The sequence below is a fragment of the Anguilla anguilla genome, chromosome 5, assembly GCF_013347855.1.
Source record: "Anguilla anguilla isolate fAngAng1 chromosome 5, fAngAng1.pri, whole genome shotgun sequence".
Classification (NCBI taxonomy): domain Eukaryota; kingdom Metazoa; phylum Chordata; class Actinopteri; order Anguilliformes; family Anguillidae; genus Anguilla; species Anguilla anguilla.
In genome coordinates this window covers 58,105,092-58,121,779 of record NC_049205.1, presented here as the reverse complement: position 1 = coordinate 58,121,779, position 16,688 = coordinate 58,105,092, and the positions used below count along the sequence as shown (strand labels likewise).

The window sequence follows — 16,688 nt, the reverse complement described above, 5'->3', positions numbered from 1 at the left end:
GACGCTAGTCACTGAATTACAAACAGAGTCCCTAACAATGCACTCGTGCCAATATAGAAGGCCTATTCTCGACAGATGTTACTAGGCACCATTCTTTTACTTACCCTGTCAGGCCGTCATTGTAAATAAGAATTTGTTCTTAATGACTTGCCTGGTGAAATAAAGGTGAAATAAATTTTAAAAAAACCTAAAAAGTTTCCTTCTCGTGTATGAACTTCATACACAAAGCTTGACTGGATATCCATATCGAGATGAAGGATAGACCGTTTATTTTGTACATTTGGCACCTTGTATTTGTGTTTTACACTTCTCAGGGTCTTTATAAATCAATAGGCAAGGCTGATGCAGGACACATTTAAATAAGTAAACTGTCACATTAACTGCAATATTTATTTTCACTGTCCCTAAATTGAATACGCTTTACAAGGGCTTGGTGTTCATATCAAAGTATTATACATTCATGGTAATGGCATCTATAGAGACCCCTTCCCTGGCAAATATAGCTTTCTCATGAAATTGAATTTCTAAATGTCCCTTGTTTTATGTAAAATGGAAAACAATTGGTAGCAGGAATATATTGATGGTTTTTCAGACAGGTTCTCTCTTCACAGGTGACTAGGAACAAGCTCACATTGAGAACCATGATCCTATGTGAGCGAGAATTCTGTGATTGCTGTACCGCTAGATTATTGACATTAAAATTGCTTTTCCTCTATTTATTATTATTATTACTGTATTTATTTCCTACTTTAACCTCCCTGGTCTAAAATGGCTGCCAAGACGCATGATGAAAAAAAGACACCGTGAAACTGATTGCAAACAATATATTATTTTTATATTATGTGTATATAACGGAGCATAGCAGTCTCATAAGCATTTATATGAGTGGAACATCACAACAGGGACGGGGCAAATTATTAAAAACCTGCTCGGCCGGGTGGAAGCTCCTCTCATCCAACACACAGTTCCGCGTGACAGCGAGGTCCCCGCCTTGTTAATGCACAGGTTTGAAATTTTGGCCACGCAATCCAATGCGAAGGGAGCACTGGTGTTTCCACCCTCAGAACCTTCAAAAGGTACCCATCAATTTTCTGCTATCCATGGACTCTCACTGTCCCAATATCACGTTGTTTTCTATTACCTACTACCCACCGACCACTTGATTTCATCAGCAAGCACAAATTAAAAAATTATACAGAACGCCGAGCTGAACTCCGGTGGCTGAATTCTGGCGCATCACTTCCTGTTGAACTCCTGGAGTACTGTAGAGTTCAAATGCCTGTAGACAACCGTTAAGAGAGCAGCAATGAGTAGCAAGTTCAGAGGCTTTCTTTACACACACAAAAAAAAACATCTAAACACGTCAAAACCTGGAGTAAACGTCCCCAAGTTCTGAAAGAGTGAACACTCGCTGTCTTGTCATTGATCTCAAGGGCTCTTGTAATTCCAGGGCTTTCATTCTTTCACGCGAGTTCTCTTTTCAAGTCGCAAGGTGAAGTCTGTTATTATTAGCTCAGCGCAACGGGGAAACGTGAAAAAAGGTCTACATTCTGCTTCAAGGTGTAATGCAATTAAGAGCTTGAATAGTTTTATTTCTTTCTCTATGTGGGTTATTGTCGGCTTCTGTTTGAATAATGAAAAGTCTCAGATGAATAAAAAGCGCTGTATAATAATGAAAGGAAGACTCTCACTGAACAGATTCACATGAACTCATCGGCAGTACGTCCAGCTGACTGTTTTTTTTTTTCTAGTTTGTTTGTTTGTTTTTTGCACTGCTGTTTCACTGTTAGCAAAGCAGAGACCTGTAGTCTTGGTGGTTAACTGCTTGTATCGTACATGTTAACGGGGGCAGCGTGGAGGTGCAGTGGTTAGCACTGTTGGCTCACAGCAGAAACGTTCGAATCCCAGCTGGGGCCTTTCTGTGTGGAGTCTGCATGTTCTCCCATGGTGTCCACGTGGGCTTCCTCCGGGTACTCCGGCGTCCTCTGTCCAAAGACATGCAGGTTAGGCTAATTGCAGACTCTAAATTGCCTGCAGGTATGTGTGTGTGTGTGTGTGAGTGAACGGTGCGTGGACCCTGTGATGGATTGCCGACCTGGTGTATTTCTGCCGCTCGCCCAGTGCATGCTGGGACAGGCTCCAGCCCCCCCCCCCCCCCCCCCCCATACTGCACGCTTTGCCAGCTACTGCACAGAATTGCACTCATCCCTCACCACCCTAGCTACCACCTGTTGTTTGGATCTGCTTCTAGGTACGAGGGGGGGGGGGGGTTCAGGTGTTCCTCCCGTTTAGTAGGGGAGTTGTATCGTGCTCCCTGTTGGACGGGGTAGTGCACGCTAGTGCGTCAGTTGTCCCGACTAAACTGACGTCCTGCTGGATTCCCACCCAGCACCGGCAGAGTCCGGAGTCAGTCCAGACTGTGCTGACCAGTCAAATCACAGCGACGCAACAAGCGTCTGAACATAGTAAGCCACAGGGTTATATACAGGTGTCATTGATTTTTCACACGTCTATTTTGAGAGATGGCAGCATCCTCTGAAGATACGAAAATAATTCTTTCCCCCTTTTTCCGTGCGAACGGACGACGGTTGGACCAGAGAGCCGGAGTGAACTCATCGCTTTTAATCGGAATGTTATGCGTGAGGCTAACGTGCTAACGAAGCCCTGGGAGGTGGCCGTGAATCATCGGGCCGGTGCGAGCGTGCCAAAAAAAAAAAAACGTACGGGCCGCGCCGAGCTTTGTGACTCACGAGCTGACCGGGGCCCGAGACCTGGAACCTTCCGTCCTTGCAGATGGAGATTATTAAAAAAAGATGTCCCACGGCCGTTCGTTACACCCGTCAGCTTGAGCCACTTTGTTTTTCTCTCCTGGCTTTGACTTTGACTTAAATCTGAATTATTTTAGGAAAATCAACCCCTGTGTTGCTGGCAGTGGCGCCCGTACTGCACCAGCAGGCCAGGGCCTTATCTCTTTCAGTTCTTTTCTGCTCCGCCCCATTTCCCCCCCCTCCTCACAGCTCTCTCTCTCTCTCTCTCTCACCGCCTCCCTTCTTTATTTTTTTTATCTTCTCCGCCTTTCTCTCGTTTCGTTATTTTCCCAGACTCCCCCCCCCCCCCCCTTCCTTTACACACCCCTGCAGAGTGTCTGATTCTCCGGGACGCCCGGTGTGTTGGGGTACGGTGCCCGGGCCTGTGGGTGTTGCGCGTGTTTCTGAAAGACGCCGTGGGGTGCTGGAACAACCGCTGGTATCCTTTAAAAAAAAAAGTTTTGTCCCTAGTATGGAAGGGGTACATATATATTTTTGAGTCTATCCAAACGCTGCTATGTCTACGGTGATTTTCTACATTGTCCTGTCCAATAATGCTGAAAAGCCCATAAATACACATATATATTTTTTTTGAAAAACACAAACCCTACAGAAAAGGTGTAAAGCAGCATGTCTGACCCATTAAGACGTGAGTGCATCCATCAAAATGAAAGGTGGAATGAAAATAACACGGCGAAGGAAAGAAGCTGCGTCCTCCCCCCCCCCCCCCCCCTCAATTATTAGGTTATTATAATGGACTGTGAGGGTGGGAAGCATTTAACCAGGAAGAAAAATTTTTTGGCTTATAGTCTTTATGAAAACCTCCAAACTGTCGATTAGTATGAATTAAATAACATGGAGGAGTCAATGAGTTTGCTTAGGAGGACCGTGAGGGCTGGCAGACGACATAGTTACACGTTAACAAAAGCATAATGAAGAGGTAACAATATGAAGCATAGGAAACGTAACCGCTCCATACCATTGTACGATTCCCGGGCCAAGGTAACGTCGAAATTAACAGGCGGACGCGAGAGACACGACAGAATGGAAATGTATAAACTAAAAAAAATAATAAAAGCATAATGGCTTCCTTTATGTTCCCTTGAGGGGTAGGAATTTGAAGTACGCACTTAGCCGTTAGCATTGTATAAGGAAACGCACGTGGAAACTGCATGCCCATGCATCAGCCTGGAATCAAGGTAACGGCACATTGATGCAAACAATGTTTGCAGATGTTTATTCTCATGGAAGAGTGTCAACAGGAAGCATTACCTTGAAAATACACAAAATGAATTGTTTGTTATTTGAATGTTGCTGTTGTATGTCACTGTTTTGTCATTAACTCTAAGGTAAGATTTGGCTCTACCTCAGCCTCATGTCTTCCTCGTATTATTTAAGCTGTCATTTTATGAGGAAATGTCCTCACCTGATGCTGAAAGTAGACATAAGCTGCAAACTGTTGGTTGCGTTAAGCCTGAGGTTCTAGTGGACCTGTTACCATGACAGCTGAAAAGCACCCCATGTTCTGAAATATTCCTCTGTTCACTTCACAAAGGAATCTCTATTGCTTCTAACCTTTTAAGTTATATTCTAAGTGGTTAGAATGTTCTTAACGAAACATTCTAATGCTGATGTAACAATCACTAATGGTGATTGAAAGCATGGGAGTTCTAGAACACTGATTTGGAATTTTGAAAAAAAAAAATTCCAAAAAACCTATTCTTCAAAGGGTTAATATAACCTACATTGTAACTGTAAGCCACTAATTCCAAGTCACTCCAAGATTACCAACGCTGTTAAAAGAGGGTTTTCATTTACAAATGGCGGAGGCAGGGGTGTCCAGACTGCTTCCATGCACTCAGATATGCTGATGGAACACTCACATGAAAGAGCCAGGAGAAGATGGCCACCTGGTTCTTTGGTAGCTCCTTGACCCAGCTCTTCCCATTGCAACACATATCTGTGCGGTGTATGAGCTTCCAGCCAGGTTGGCGCCATTTGCCAGTGGTTTGTGGGATTTTCTCTGCTGCACCTTCCCTCCCCTGGGAAGTGGGGAGGGAATATCAAGGTTGCAGGTTTGAATCATGTCTGGGGCACAGTTGAACTGAATGTACGTAAAATTAGCCATTTCAGCAAACTGCTCATTTATGTCAAACAAAAAAAGAGTAACCAAGGGAGCACAGCAAGGGCTGATCCATTTCTGTATTTTGCGCCAACTTCTGTTCTTAATTATTGAATTAGCTCAATCACATCTCAATCTGACATTTGCGTAAGCCCCAGCTACGTCTGCAGACTGCAAGCGTGTCCAAAAAATTTCACTGTGCTCAATTGCAGGAGTGAACCAGCACAGCTCATAGGGCTGTCAGAAAACTAAAACTAAGGTAATCGGTTGGAACAAAAACCAGTGCGCAGACCGGCCCTCCAGGACCGGAGTCGGGGACAGCTGTCTCATGCCTACTTTACCTTACCCTCAAGGGAAGGGAAGAAGTTGGCTGTGGTAATACTCAGCAGTACTGAGTCAAACTGAACTGGTCATAGTCAGTCAGTACTACAGCTGCAAAACATAGCTGAAAAACATTCTCGGGGCTACACGCGTTGCTGTATCTTGCCGCTGTGGACCCATTACCAGCTTATGGTAAGACCCAGACGTGAAACAGCAATGTCTAAGTATCAGGGTTCAGTCTATACCCATGAGTGTCTTTACTGGCTGAACCATTTGGAAGCCCAGATCCATGAATATGTCGTTTAAAAAAATGCTTTTCTCCTTGTGAAATCAACTCTGATACAGTTTAATAAAACTCCAATAGTACACATGGTCCCTGTTAGACTCACGTTGCCTCATGCGAGAGGTGATTTAATATGGATGACTTTGCTGTACACCTTTGGGGGCTCTTTGTAGTACTGAGCCGAACTGTTGAGCTTCAGAGTAGCTGTGACTGATCCCATCTTGTGTCCTCCACTCCTTCTGTCTTCTGCGAATCAACCCCTCCCCCCCCCCCCTCCCTCCCAGGGAGAAAAAAAAACAATCCATTCTGCTAACGAGGAACAGGTGATTTGTTAATGAAACAGGAGGAGGAGGAGGAGAGCAAAACAGTCTAGAACGTTCCGAGACCCAAATGCACCGTGAAATGCATATCAGAGGAGTGGGAATGAGAGGACTCGCTCAGGGCTGCTACTCTTCTTCTTTCTCTCTCCATTCTCCCCCTCTTATGGTAATCCTTACCATTCTCATCATTATTATTAGCATAATTATCATAATTACCGTTGTTATGCGCGCCGTATTCGGACCTGGTCTCGTTATGAACGAGACAGGAGAGCTGTTGTCAAGGTCAACAAAATGATTAATTCAAACGGGATCATGAATACGTAATGTCGGTCTGTACGTCGAGAAACGCCCGGTGGAGTCCGCTGCTGGAACCTCCAGCCTCTCGCACGCCCCACCTGCCCCAGGAGAAAGGTGATTCCCCGTGTCCAGATTCCAGGAGTGAACAGCACTCCGGATAGAGAAGGTAAAAAAAAAAAAAAAAAAAGAAAGAAAGAAATTTGCCTTTGGAGGTCATGCGAATTCTTCATTTCATCTGTAAGTGCTCTCCAGACAGACAGGAGGACGAAGTGTGTGGGAGATTGTGGGTTGGGTGGGGGGAGGAGGGGGGGGGGGGGGTTACAGGTTAATTGAAGAATAATGCCCTTCAGAATGATGGATTTCAGTGACTGGAGGTGTCAGGATCCATTATGGAAAATTTGAATTCGCAATTAAAGTGGAAGGTAGGGTGTAGAATTCCTTTTTCTTTTTTTCTTTTTTTAAATCACCCCACCCCCCACCCACCATCTTTACTCCCCCCATTATGTTAATGTTCATTAAATGTTAAGCCTCCATGCATGCTCATTTATACCCCATAACTGTCCTTTCTGTGTGATGATAAGGGTTCATTAATATCGTAACTCAAATGAAAAACTATTTTTTACAGAACAGGAGTGACAGAATAAAAAACCCACATGTAATCTGCGTTCATGAATTCATCCTTGCATTGCATTTCATTGTAAGTGTTTAAAGGGGCTATGTACTTGTTGTCCAGATCTGTACATTGGTATCGGCCCAGAAGCATCCCCAAGCTCTACAGACAAGTGGTAAATGCTAACAGTTGTGTCAACAGACTCAAACCCGTTAGGCCCTTGGAAGCAGTGCTGGCCCTGGCCTTTGAGGGGCCCTAAGAAAGATTTGATTTGGAGGCCCCTCAACATTATAAATAATATTTATATTTAAATAATTAGGGGTGGGGGGGCAGGCAGTCACAAAGTCATTGCTTATGATACTTATTGGCACAGGCCGGCTCTGGTTGTGTGTGTGTGTGTGTGTGTGTGCGAGTGTGTGCGTGCGTGTGTGTGTGTGTGCGTGTGTGTGTGTGTAGTTTGGCAGGGGGCTGCAAGTTTTCAATAAGAGTCTATTTAACCTTTAACTTTCCGCCATTTTAGGACACACGCAGGTTCACAAACACCACATGAGCAACAGCACACAGGTGCTCATTACTCCATTGCTGTGGCTGCCACTGAACAGCCTTTGCCAACAACTGTACCCGAGCAGCCGCCAGAGACCTCCCTAGTTCAGTCCCAAAGTTCAACCTGTAATCACTTATAATTTAACACACTCTCATTGGGGACCCGCCCCAATCACAGATCGGTGATTAGGGGTTATCGAGTACCTGTGTCAGGCGGTGATCCCGCTCATTCACACATTACTTCGCGAACGTGCATATTAATCTTGTGGTTAATTGCCTAATTAGGGTGGTGGTGTAGTACAATGGGATTGCGACCGAAAGGTTGCGGGTTCAATTCCCAGGTAGAACACGGCTGTGGCACCCCTGAGCAAGGCACTTAACCTCAATTGCTTCAGTATATTTCCAGCTGTATAAATGATATTATTATGGGGGGAAAAAAGAATAAAAATGTTGTTCCGGATAAGAGTGTCTGCCAAATGGCAGTAAATGTAATTACTCAAATATACTGCTTCTTTTCATTATTGCTTTAGCATTGCTGTTTTAAAAAAAATCATAAATATGATTTTTCAATATAGAGGAGAAAAAAACATTCCTTTACACATGAGCCTTCAGTATAGTCTGTATATGTGACAAAGCAGTGGGTAGCACTGTTGCCACACAGCAAGAAGGTCCTGGTTTCGATTCCCGGCCTGGGCCTTTCTGTTTGGTTTTTGCATGTTCTCCCCGTGTCCAGATGGGTTTCCTCCAGGTACTCCAGTTTCCTCCCACAGTCCAAAGACATGCAGGAAGGCTAATTGGAGACTCTAAATTTACCATAGGTATGAGTGTGTGTGAGTGAATAGAGAGTGACTATTGATTGGCAAACTGTCCAGGGTGTATTCCTGCCTCTCGCCCAATAGGCTCCAGTACCCCCCTGCTGCAAGCAGGTATAGATAATGGATGGATGGATGGATATTGCTACACATTCAATCTGTGTAAGGGTGGATACCTACCTGTGAATGTGGAGAATGAACAGTGCCCAGCCCGTCGTAAGATCAGCAGGGTAGATCACATCACTCGCCATTAGGGACGGCACGTTCATATCTCAACAACAAAAAAGAAGAAGACCAGCGTGAGTGACAGAGCTGTGAAAACCTCAATTTAAACCTCACAGGTTTCTAAGCTGTATTCGGTACGTATCCACAATACGCATAAGCAACACATGCATTTGACAAAATGGGGAGAAAATATGAATATATCTTTTTTGGCCTTGGTAATGCAGCGATGAGAAAGGCAGACGTCGAACCCTCTCACATTTGATAAAACGAACCCCGGGGATGGGGAGTGGGTGGGACAGGGTAGCTACGAAACGCACGCGCCCCCCCCCCCCCCTCCCTTTCCCATGAAGCCAATCTCCCGCTGTTGATATGCCCCCAGCCCGCCGTCAGCCACTACGTCAGCAGCAGCCAAGGGTGAGGAGTGACAGACAGGCGCTCCTCAAATATTCAGGAGGAACGGCGAGCCGCGGCCGATTTTAAACGAGAGAGAGAGGATAGACACACGTTTGTTTTTCAAATATGGAAGGAGAGAGAGAGAGAAAGGGAGAGAGGGAGAGAGCAGGGGGAGGGAGGGGAGGGGAAGAGAGAGAGAGGAGATAAAACACAGAGGGAATATAAACTATGCAGTCAGGTGTTACCTGTGTGAACAGATGACAGCATAATTAATAGGCAACAAATGCATCTTTTATTGTCTTCGCCACCCACCGACCCACACACACACACACACACACACACACACACACACATATACGCACATACACACACACAAACGTGTACACACATACATATTATGTACATATATTCACGTGCAAAAACACACATACGCATGTACGCGCACGCACACACATACACACACACACACACACACACAGATACACTCAGATCTCCTTCTCCTCCTTCGTTTTGGACAGCTGGAAATAGGAATTCATCTGATTCGTTCTGCTGCTTCTCCCCCCTGCCCCCACCCCCCCCCCCCCCCCCCCCCCCCCCCCCCCCCCCCCCCCCCCCCCCCCCCCCCCCAGCTCCCCTCTGTCGTAATGGGATCTGCAGAAATCATTCAAAGGCTAGATGTAATTTACTGCTCGCCCTGCACAATACCCCCCCCCCCCCACTCCCCCCCCTCCCCCCCCCCCCGCTCCCCCCGAATCACACAAGGTGCCCTGCGGATGAACTAATCATAGTTGAAATATTATTTCTGCTTCTTATTCCTCCATTTTATGAACAGTTCCAGTTTTATGGTGCAACGTGCTTAACCCCTGCATGCCTGCGGAACCAACAGTCTCAACATGGTGGGGGTGCGGGGGGGGGTGCTTGGTGATAACAGAGAGGTAGAGGAACTCATTTATTATTATTATTATTATTATTATTATTATTTTAAATATGAATTTGCTTGTTTTGGGTGGGAGTGCTGCATTTTGCTTTAATTTTCATTCCTGGCACAACCCCCCCCCCCCCCCCCCCCCCCCCTATATGAAAGTTGATGCTTTCATATGAACGTGTACCGATCATACGCAGAACGCGGAAGCACGGGAAATCACAGACGCACACAGCCAGGTACCTACATAGCATGCCATAAAACAGGCATCCCAGGCGCCTTTGCATGGCTTATAAAAAAATACCTCACATCTGTTGGAATTAGCATCGTAACAATTGCGCAAAACGCAATCATCATAAGCTGAATATTATACTACGTTGCGGTAACTGAACTTTAAGGTGTCGCCTAACGAACGTTTGTTTAAAATGTGCCTTTGTAAGGGACGCCTACCTGAAATTCGGGCGTGCACCGCGTCTGTAGTGTATGCACTGTGGTCTCGCGTTCTGGAGGCAGAGACAATGCTCATTCCGCGTTCATCTTCTGTGGCCGGGGGGGGGGGGGGGGGGGGCGGCACATTGCGGGTCAGTTGGCAGGGAAACAGATTGTGTGCCAGTATTGTTTTGCGGGACACTGTCAGGGCTTTGTATGTAATGCTATTGATCTAGCACCATCCTCATTGATCTCCTGTGGGACACGCGTCGTCTGGATAAAGAATAAAAGTCTTTTAAATCTGTATCTGTATGAGGCATTACATCATCAAACGGCTCCCCTGCCCTCATTCAAACATGGTAAATGGATTTGGAGCGAATTGACTCAATTACAGGAACATCATTTGGAGAAGTATAAATCAGCTGTGCCGTTTTGATCCAGCCGTAAACGCACGCGGCCCTCTGTCTGGCACAGAGGAAACTACGCCTACGCTTTTTTTTTCCGGAATTGTTTTTGCAGTCACGGAAGGTGCCACGCTGTGAATTCAAAATGCGCTATTGGAAAACGATCGGTGCAGACTGCGGGGCCTCCCTCCCTCCAAAACACAGCGAAGTCGTGTAATTGATTCCCCGAGGTTGATAACTTTCATCCGGCTTTACTTCAGAAGCGTGGTGGTCAGCCGTGGCAGTTACCATGCCCATTTCTTTCGAATAAAATCGACTTGTGTTGTCCCAGATAATTTCTGCGGGTAATAGGTGCAGATGTCAGGAGCATGTTCGCACACAAATAATGGAAACTTATGGAAAGGCGTATTTTTCTAACCTTTAAACCATTCTCATATCTATTTTCGGTAGTAAAAAATCGATCATTTGCATATATGTAATTTAATGCAGATTGGCTTCTGTCAGTGTAATTTCATTTTCATACCTATATAATGACATACAATGTTAAACAGTCTAAAGGTTAAGTATAAATCTGACATAAGAAACTTAAGAATTATTTAACAGAGAATGCCATTCTAGAAGTATGAAATTACATTTTGGAGGAAAAATGCTGATTATGCATAAAATATTTCAGTACATCGAGATACATATTTAAACACATCCCTCAGTCCATTTTGTATTAACTCTCTATCCATCTATTGATATTATTCACGTTTTGACTTTTTATTTTCATGTCTTCCTTTTGGGCAATGCTGTTATAAATCCAAAATCAATAAACATGCCCCACATAGCAGGCCTATGTGCAAAAATAAGGAATTAATTGTCAGGGATCAACAAACTCAAGAAGGATTTCAGTGCTGTATGTCTGATCTCACCATTAAAAAGGAGAGAAAGAGAAAGACAGAGAAGGAGTGTATGAGTGTGTCAGAGAGAAAGAGAGGGAGAGAGAGGGAGGGAGTGAGAGCAATAGAGAGAGAGAGAGAGCAGCTCACTTGTACTTAAGGGGCACGTTTACTTTCCATTGATTTCCAGTGCTTTAGTCAATTTCCTGTCACTTTTCATTGCGGGAACACGGAATCTCAGTTTAGCCGCTCTCAGGAAAACAGAGAAACTTAAGAGGAAGAGTCTGGGAAGGCTGCCGAAAAAAATCCCGCGTTCGCCGTCCGGTGTATGTATGCATGTGGACAAACTCTGTCTCTTTCTGACGGCAGCACAATTCAGTAGCTTCAGGGGGGGAAAAAAAGTCATATTGATAGTCACATGACTTTGCCTGGGGTTTGCTGACACTGCACAGCACCCACACAAATATTCTGTGGAATGTCACGCAAGTCCTCTGGAACTTTACATTACATTACAGGTATCCAGCAGACACTCTTATCCAATAATAATAATAATAATAATAATAATAATAATAATAATAATAATAAGCACCTTTCATCTCAAAGTGTCGTACTTGCATGTATGTTGCTTTGTGTATTAACAGGTGTAAGATGAGGAAGTACGGAGATCAGAGAAAGGGGTGGACAGGACAGCGGGTCAGGGCGGGGGGGGGGGGGGGGGATGGTGGGGGGGCTGGGGTGAGGTGTCCCAAGCCATAAACCGTCCATCTCATTTTTGATTGTTGTTTCTACAGCTCAGCTTCAAAGTGACACGCGTCCCTGTTTTAATCCCCCAAAAGCAGCTTTTATCTGTTTTCCCTTCTACCTGCAGGCTCAATCAGGCACCAGTACGCAGCCCCTGAACTCTGGAGGAGAAAACACACAGTGTTCCTTGCATCCTTGCGTCATCTCTCGCTTTCAAAATTTCAAATTCAAATTCAAAACGCTTTGCTGGAATGACATATTTTGAGATGCACATTGCCAAAGCATACTAATCAATCAGAGTAACAACAATATCTCTCTCTTTCTCTCTCTCTATCTCTCTCCCACCCTCTCTCTCTCCCCCTCTCTCTATATTTGCTCTCTCTCTTTCTACTTAGCTACAGGTTTAAACCATAATTTGTGCTGTTTAGTAGTCATGCTAAATTTAGCTGTAGGGTGCACGTGAAGGATCACTGTACATATTAGTAGATGAATGCATTTGCTTGCAATTTGGTTTTTAAATGGACTCGATGCTTTTACATTTCTCAAATCCCCCCCCCCCCCCAAAAAAAAAAAAGAGGCACAAGCGTTTGTGGATCCAAATATGAATCTCACTCTCTCTCTCTCTCTCTCTCTCTCTATCTTCCTTTCCGTCTCTGTCTCTCTCTCTCTCTCTATTCCTTTCCCTCTCTGTCTCTCTCTCTTCCTTTCCCCCTCTGTCTCTGTCTCTCTCTCTCTCTCTCTCTCTCTCTCCCTTTACCTCTCTCTTTCTCGCTCTTTTATTGCTTCCAGATGTGGCAGTCCCTTCTGCCTCATGGGCAGATGTGTCAGAATAATGGCTTTTGTTCGGAGCCGAGCCGCGGTTCGTGCCTTTGCCCGGCTTTGTTCTCCTCAAAAGAGGAAGAAAGGGTGGGGGATAGAGAGAGAGATAGAAAGGGGGACGGTAAAAAAGAAAGCTCTCTTTCCCTTGGTCTTCACTCTGGGCAAATTTTCTTGGTCTGGTGCATTTCTCTGTTGTCCAGAGTGCACCTGCACTGTGTGAAGACTGTAATTGTGCTTTTGATTATCTTCTCCTTGGTAATTTTTTTTATCGCTTCATTAATGAGTGTGTCCAACACACGCACACACACATACACCTACACATACCAACGCACACACCAACACATCCACACACCCGCACACACACACACACCAACACATCCACACACACACACACACACACACATACAGACACATCAACACACCCATATACACACACACGCTCACCTACACATACCTACACATACCAACACACCCACACACACACACACCCACCCACCCACCTACCTACCAACACGCACACATGCACACACACACACATACACAAAAATGCACACACACACAAAAACACTGAAATTCTCCATATATATTCCACAGCAGAGAGGACTACATCCCAGGTTCATCTCCTCGTGAATTCACATCAAAGAGTCCAGTAAATGTTCGGTCCCTATAGAGCTCCATCTTTTGTAACTATGGTATTATTTATCACTGAGCTGGACAGGTAGGGGGGCAGAAGGGGGGGGGGGGGGGGGGGTTTGGGCGGTGGGTAGTTTGAGAGTGACAGAGAGAAAGTCAAGGCACAGACACAAAACAGTTCTCCTACAAATCAAACTGTCATCCGGGCAGGGCTACGGGGACGCCTGTGTTAGTTCTAGACAGCATATTTATTGAACGGTTGTCTTGGCAGGTTTTGCAAGGGGACGTTTATGCAACTAAGTATCTGCAAAATCAACATCCGCGGATGGAAGACTTGGGGGGGGGGGGGGGTTTAATGTACAAACGGCTGACTTTACATAGTTTGTCGGCACAAGCAGGGCTGCGCGCACTGAAGTATCACATGAACACACTGCCTTTACCAGGCACATCTTATTCTGTTCCCAAAACGAGCACAGATTCTTACACACGCTATTTGTGGCCTGTACGGCATAGCTTATAGCTTAGTGGGGCGACATAGCTCAGGAGGTAAGACCGATTGTCTGGCAGTTGGAGGGTTGCCGGTTCAAACCCCGCCCTGGGCGTGTCGAAGTGTCCTTGAGCAAGACACCTAACCCCTAACTGCTCTGGCGAATGAGAGGCATCAATTGTAAAGCGCTTTGGATAAAAGCGCTATATAAATGCAGTCCATTTACCATTTATTGTGTGTGACGTGTTTGCATTGATTTTAATTAATTTGTTTGTTACAAAGATAATACAGCGCACGTTTCTGTACGTCCGCAGAGTGGCAGGACCCGCGTGTGTGTGGGGAAGGATGTGACTTTAACCTCACAAAGCGGGATCCTATGCCTGGTGTGGCCTCATCCACCGGACCCACAGCCAAACGTCTTTGGAATATAGAATATAGCGCGGGAACGTTTTCAAAAAAATATCATCAAGCTTTGCTTGTGCGGGGTCATGTGATGAACTCTCTGTCTCTGTGATGCGTCCCTGTGTACCACATGCTGATTTTTACACAAAGCGTCCATCAGCTGGTCTGCTGATTAGTTATTTTCTGAGCAGATTGACTCACAGAGAAAGGGGGTGGGGGGGGGGATGCATTTTCATAGGGAACTGGGACAGGGGGGTGCGAGGGGGGGGGGGGGGGGCTGCGATGACAGGGTGAAGGGAACTCCAGAGGGAGTGCACCTGCGGAAAATTCCAGAAGAACCCCCCCCCCCCTTTACCCCATCCCATCCCGTTCTGTCCCGGGGCCGTCAGCATGCGCCGTGTGTTTGATGAGCTGCCTGCGAGGTTTCCCCCGACACCACCCCCCCACCCCCCCCACCCCCCACGTTTACGGCCAGCTCAGCGCTGTCACGGCAACTCATTGCTCATCTTAATCGCTCGCTAATTTCTTCCGCAGAGGAGAGGCCGACCGCACCCCACCGCACCGTACCGCACCGCCCCGCACCCCACCACGGCCTGACCGGGAGCACGAGCACACACCACCTCATCTGAGGTCAGAGAGAGAGAGAGAGAGGGGGAGGGAGAGATAGAGAGAGGAGGGGGAGAGAGAGAGAGAGAGAGAGACAGAGAAAGAACAAGAGGGAGAGAGGGAGAGAAGGAGAGAGAGGGGGAGAGGGAGAGAGGGAGAGGGAGGGAGGGAGAGAGAGAGAGGGAGAGAGAGAGAAAGAACAAGAGGGAGAGAGAGAGAAAGAATGAGAGAGATAGAGAGAGCGAGAGGGATGGAGGGAGAGAGAGAGGGAGAGAGAGGGAGAGAGACAGGGACGGAGGGAGGGAGGGAGGGAGAGCGAGAGAGAGAACGAGAGAGGGAGAGAGAGAGAAAGAACGAGAGAGATAGAGAGAGAGAGGGAGGGAGGGAGGGAGGGAGAGAGAGAGAAAGAAATATTTTTGTATATATTTTTGTATATATTTTTTATTTTTATTTTTATTTTTATTTATTTTAATATAACGGATTAACTGTATATAGTTGTATGTTATAACCACTGCTTTGGCAACACAAGTGCCTATATTTGTCATGCCAATAAAGCACTTTGAAATTGAAATTGAAATTGAAAGAAAGAGAGAGAGAGAGACTGCCATTTTCATTATTATAACTAATCCATAATCTAGCATTCATATTATACATTTTGTAACATTTGTAACCTCTACTTCGACAACACAAATGTCTATATTTGTCATGCTAATAAAGCACTTTGAAATTGGAAAGAGATAGAGAAAGAGAGAGAGAAAAAAAGTTTGTTTCCTTTGGAAATTTACCTCACAGTTTAAAAAAAAAAAGAATTTATAATGGCTGAATTAAACGATTCTTCTGAACATCAGTCCAAATTGTGCATGTGATTCACAATGACTACCATTTATATAGTTTAACACATTATAAATTGTACTTTTAAACAAAAAAATGTTTACCTAGTGGCCACTAACGACACTACACCAATTCTCCATTACCCACTTTTCTTGGACACTTTTCTCAACAAAATAATTAATTTTGGTACTGCATTGCACTTTGACAAATGCCCTTTTTTTATAAGTAGTATTGCAATGGATAGCACTTAATAAACATGTCTTTAGTCACATGCCTGTGCGGACAAAAAGAGCGAATAAATAGGAGGATGAGAAATAAAAAGTAAATGAAGAGAAGTGAGAATGAAAAGCTGAAGAGAAAGGAACGTTTGAACGGGTGATTAGGACGAGGCGCACTGACTCCATTTTGTCATGCGGAACCCATCCTTCATCCCAGAGGGAGGAAGGGAAGAAACGCGGATACACAGCCCAAACCCAAACGCGCACACACACACACACACGTACACACATTCACTCATACACACAATCACTCACACAGACACACACACACATTCACTCATACACACAATCACTCACACAGAGACACACACACACACACACACACACACTCACACACGCACACACATTCACTCATACACACAATCACTCACACAGACACACACACACACACACATGCACACACGTGCATGCATGCACAAACACATGCATGCACTCACATGCATACACACACAACACACACAACACACACACACATATACCCACCCATGCATTCATGCACACACACACACACACGGACGCACA

At 45.4% G+C, this 16,688-nt stretch overlaps 1 long non-coding RNA gene across 1 annotated transcript; it reads right to left on the bottom strand.

Moving 5' to 3' along the window:
• Nucleotides 1-872: 872 nt before the first annotated feature.
• LOC118226970 lies at nt 873-10,197 on the bottom strand. Its single transcript, XR_004765132.1, has 3 exons — nt 10,106-10,197; nt 8,296-8,386; nt 873-1,279 (listed from the first exon to the last, which is right to left on the bottom strand). It is a non-coding gene; the product is annotated as an uncharacterized LOC118226970 (long non-coding RNA).
• Between the last annotated feature and the right edge of the window lie 6,491 nt (nt 10,198-16,688).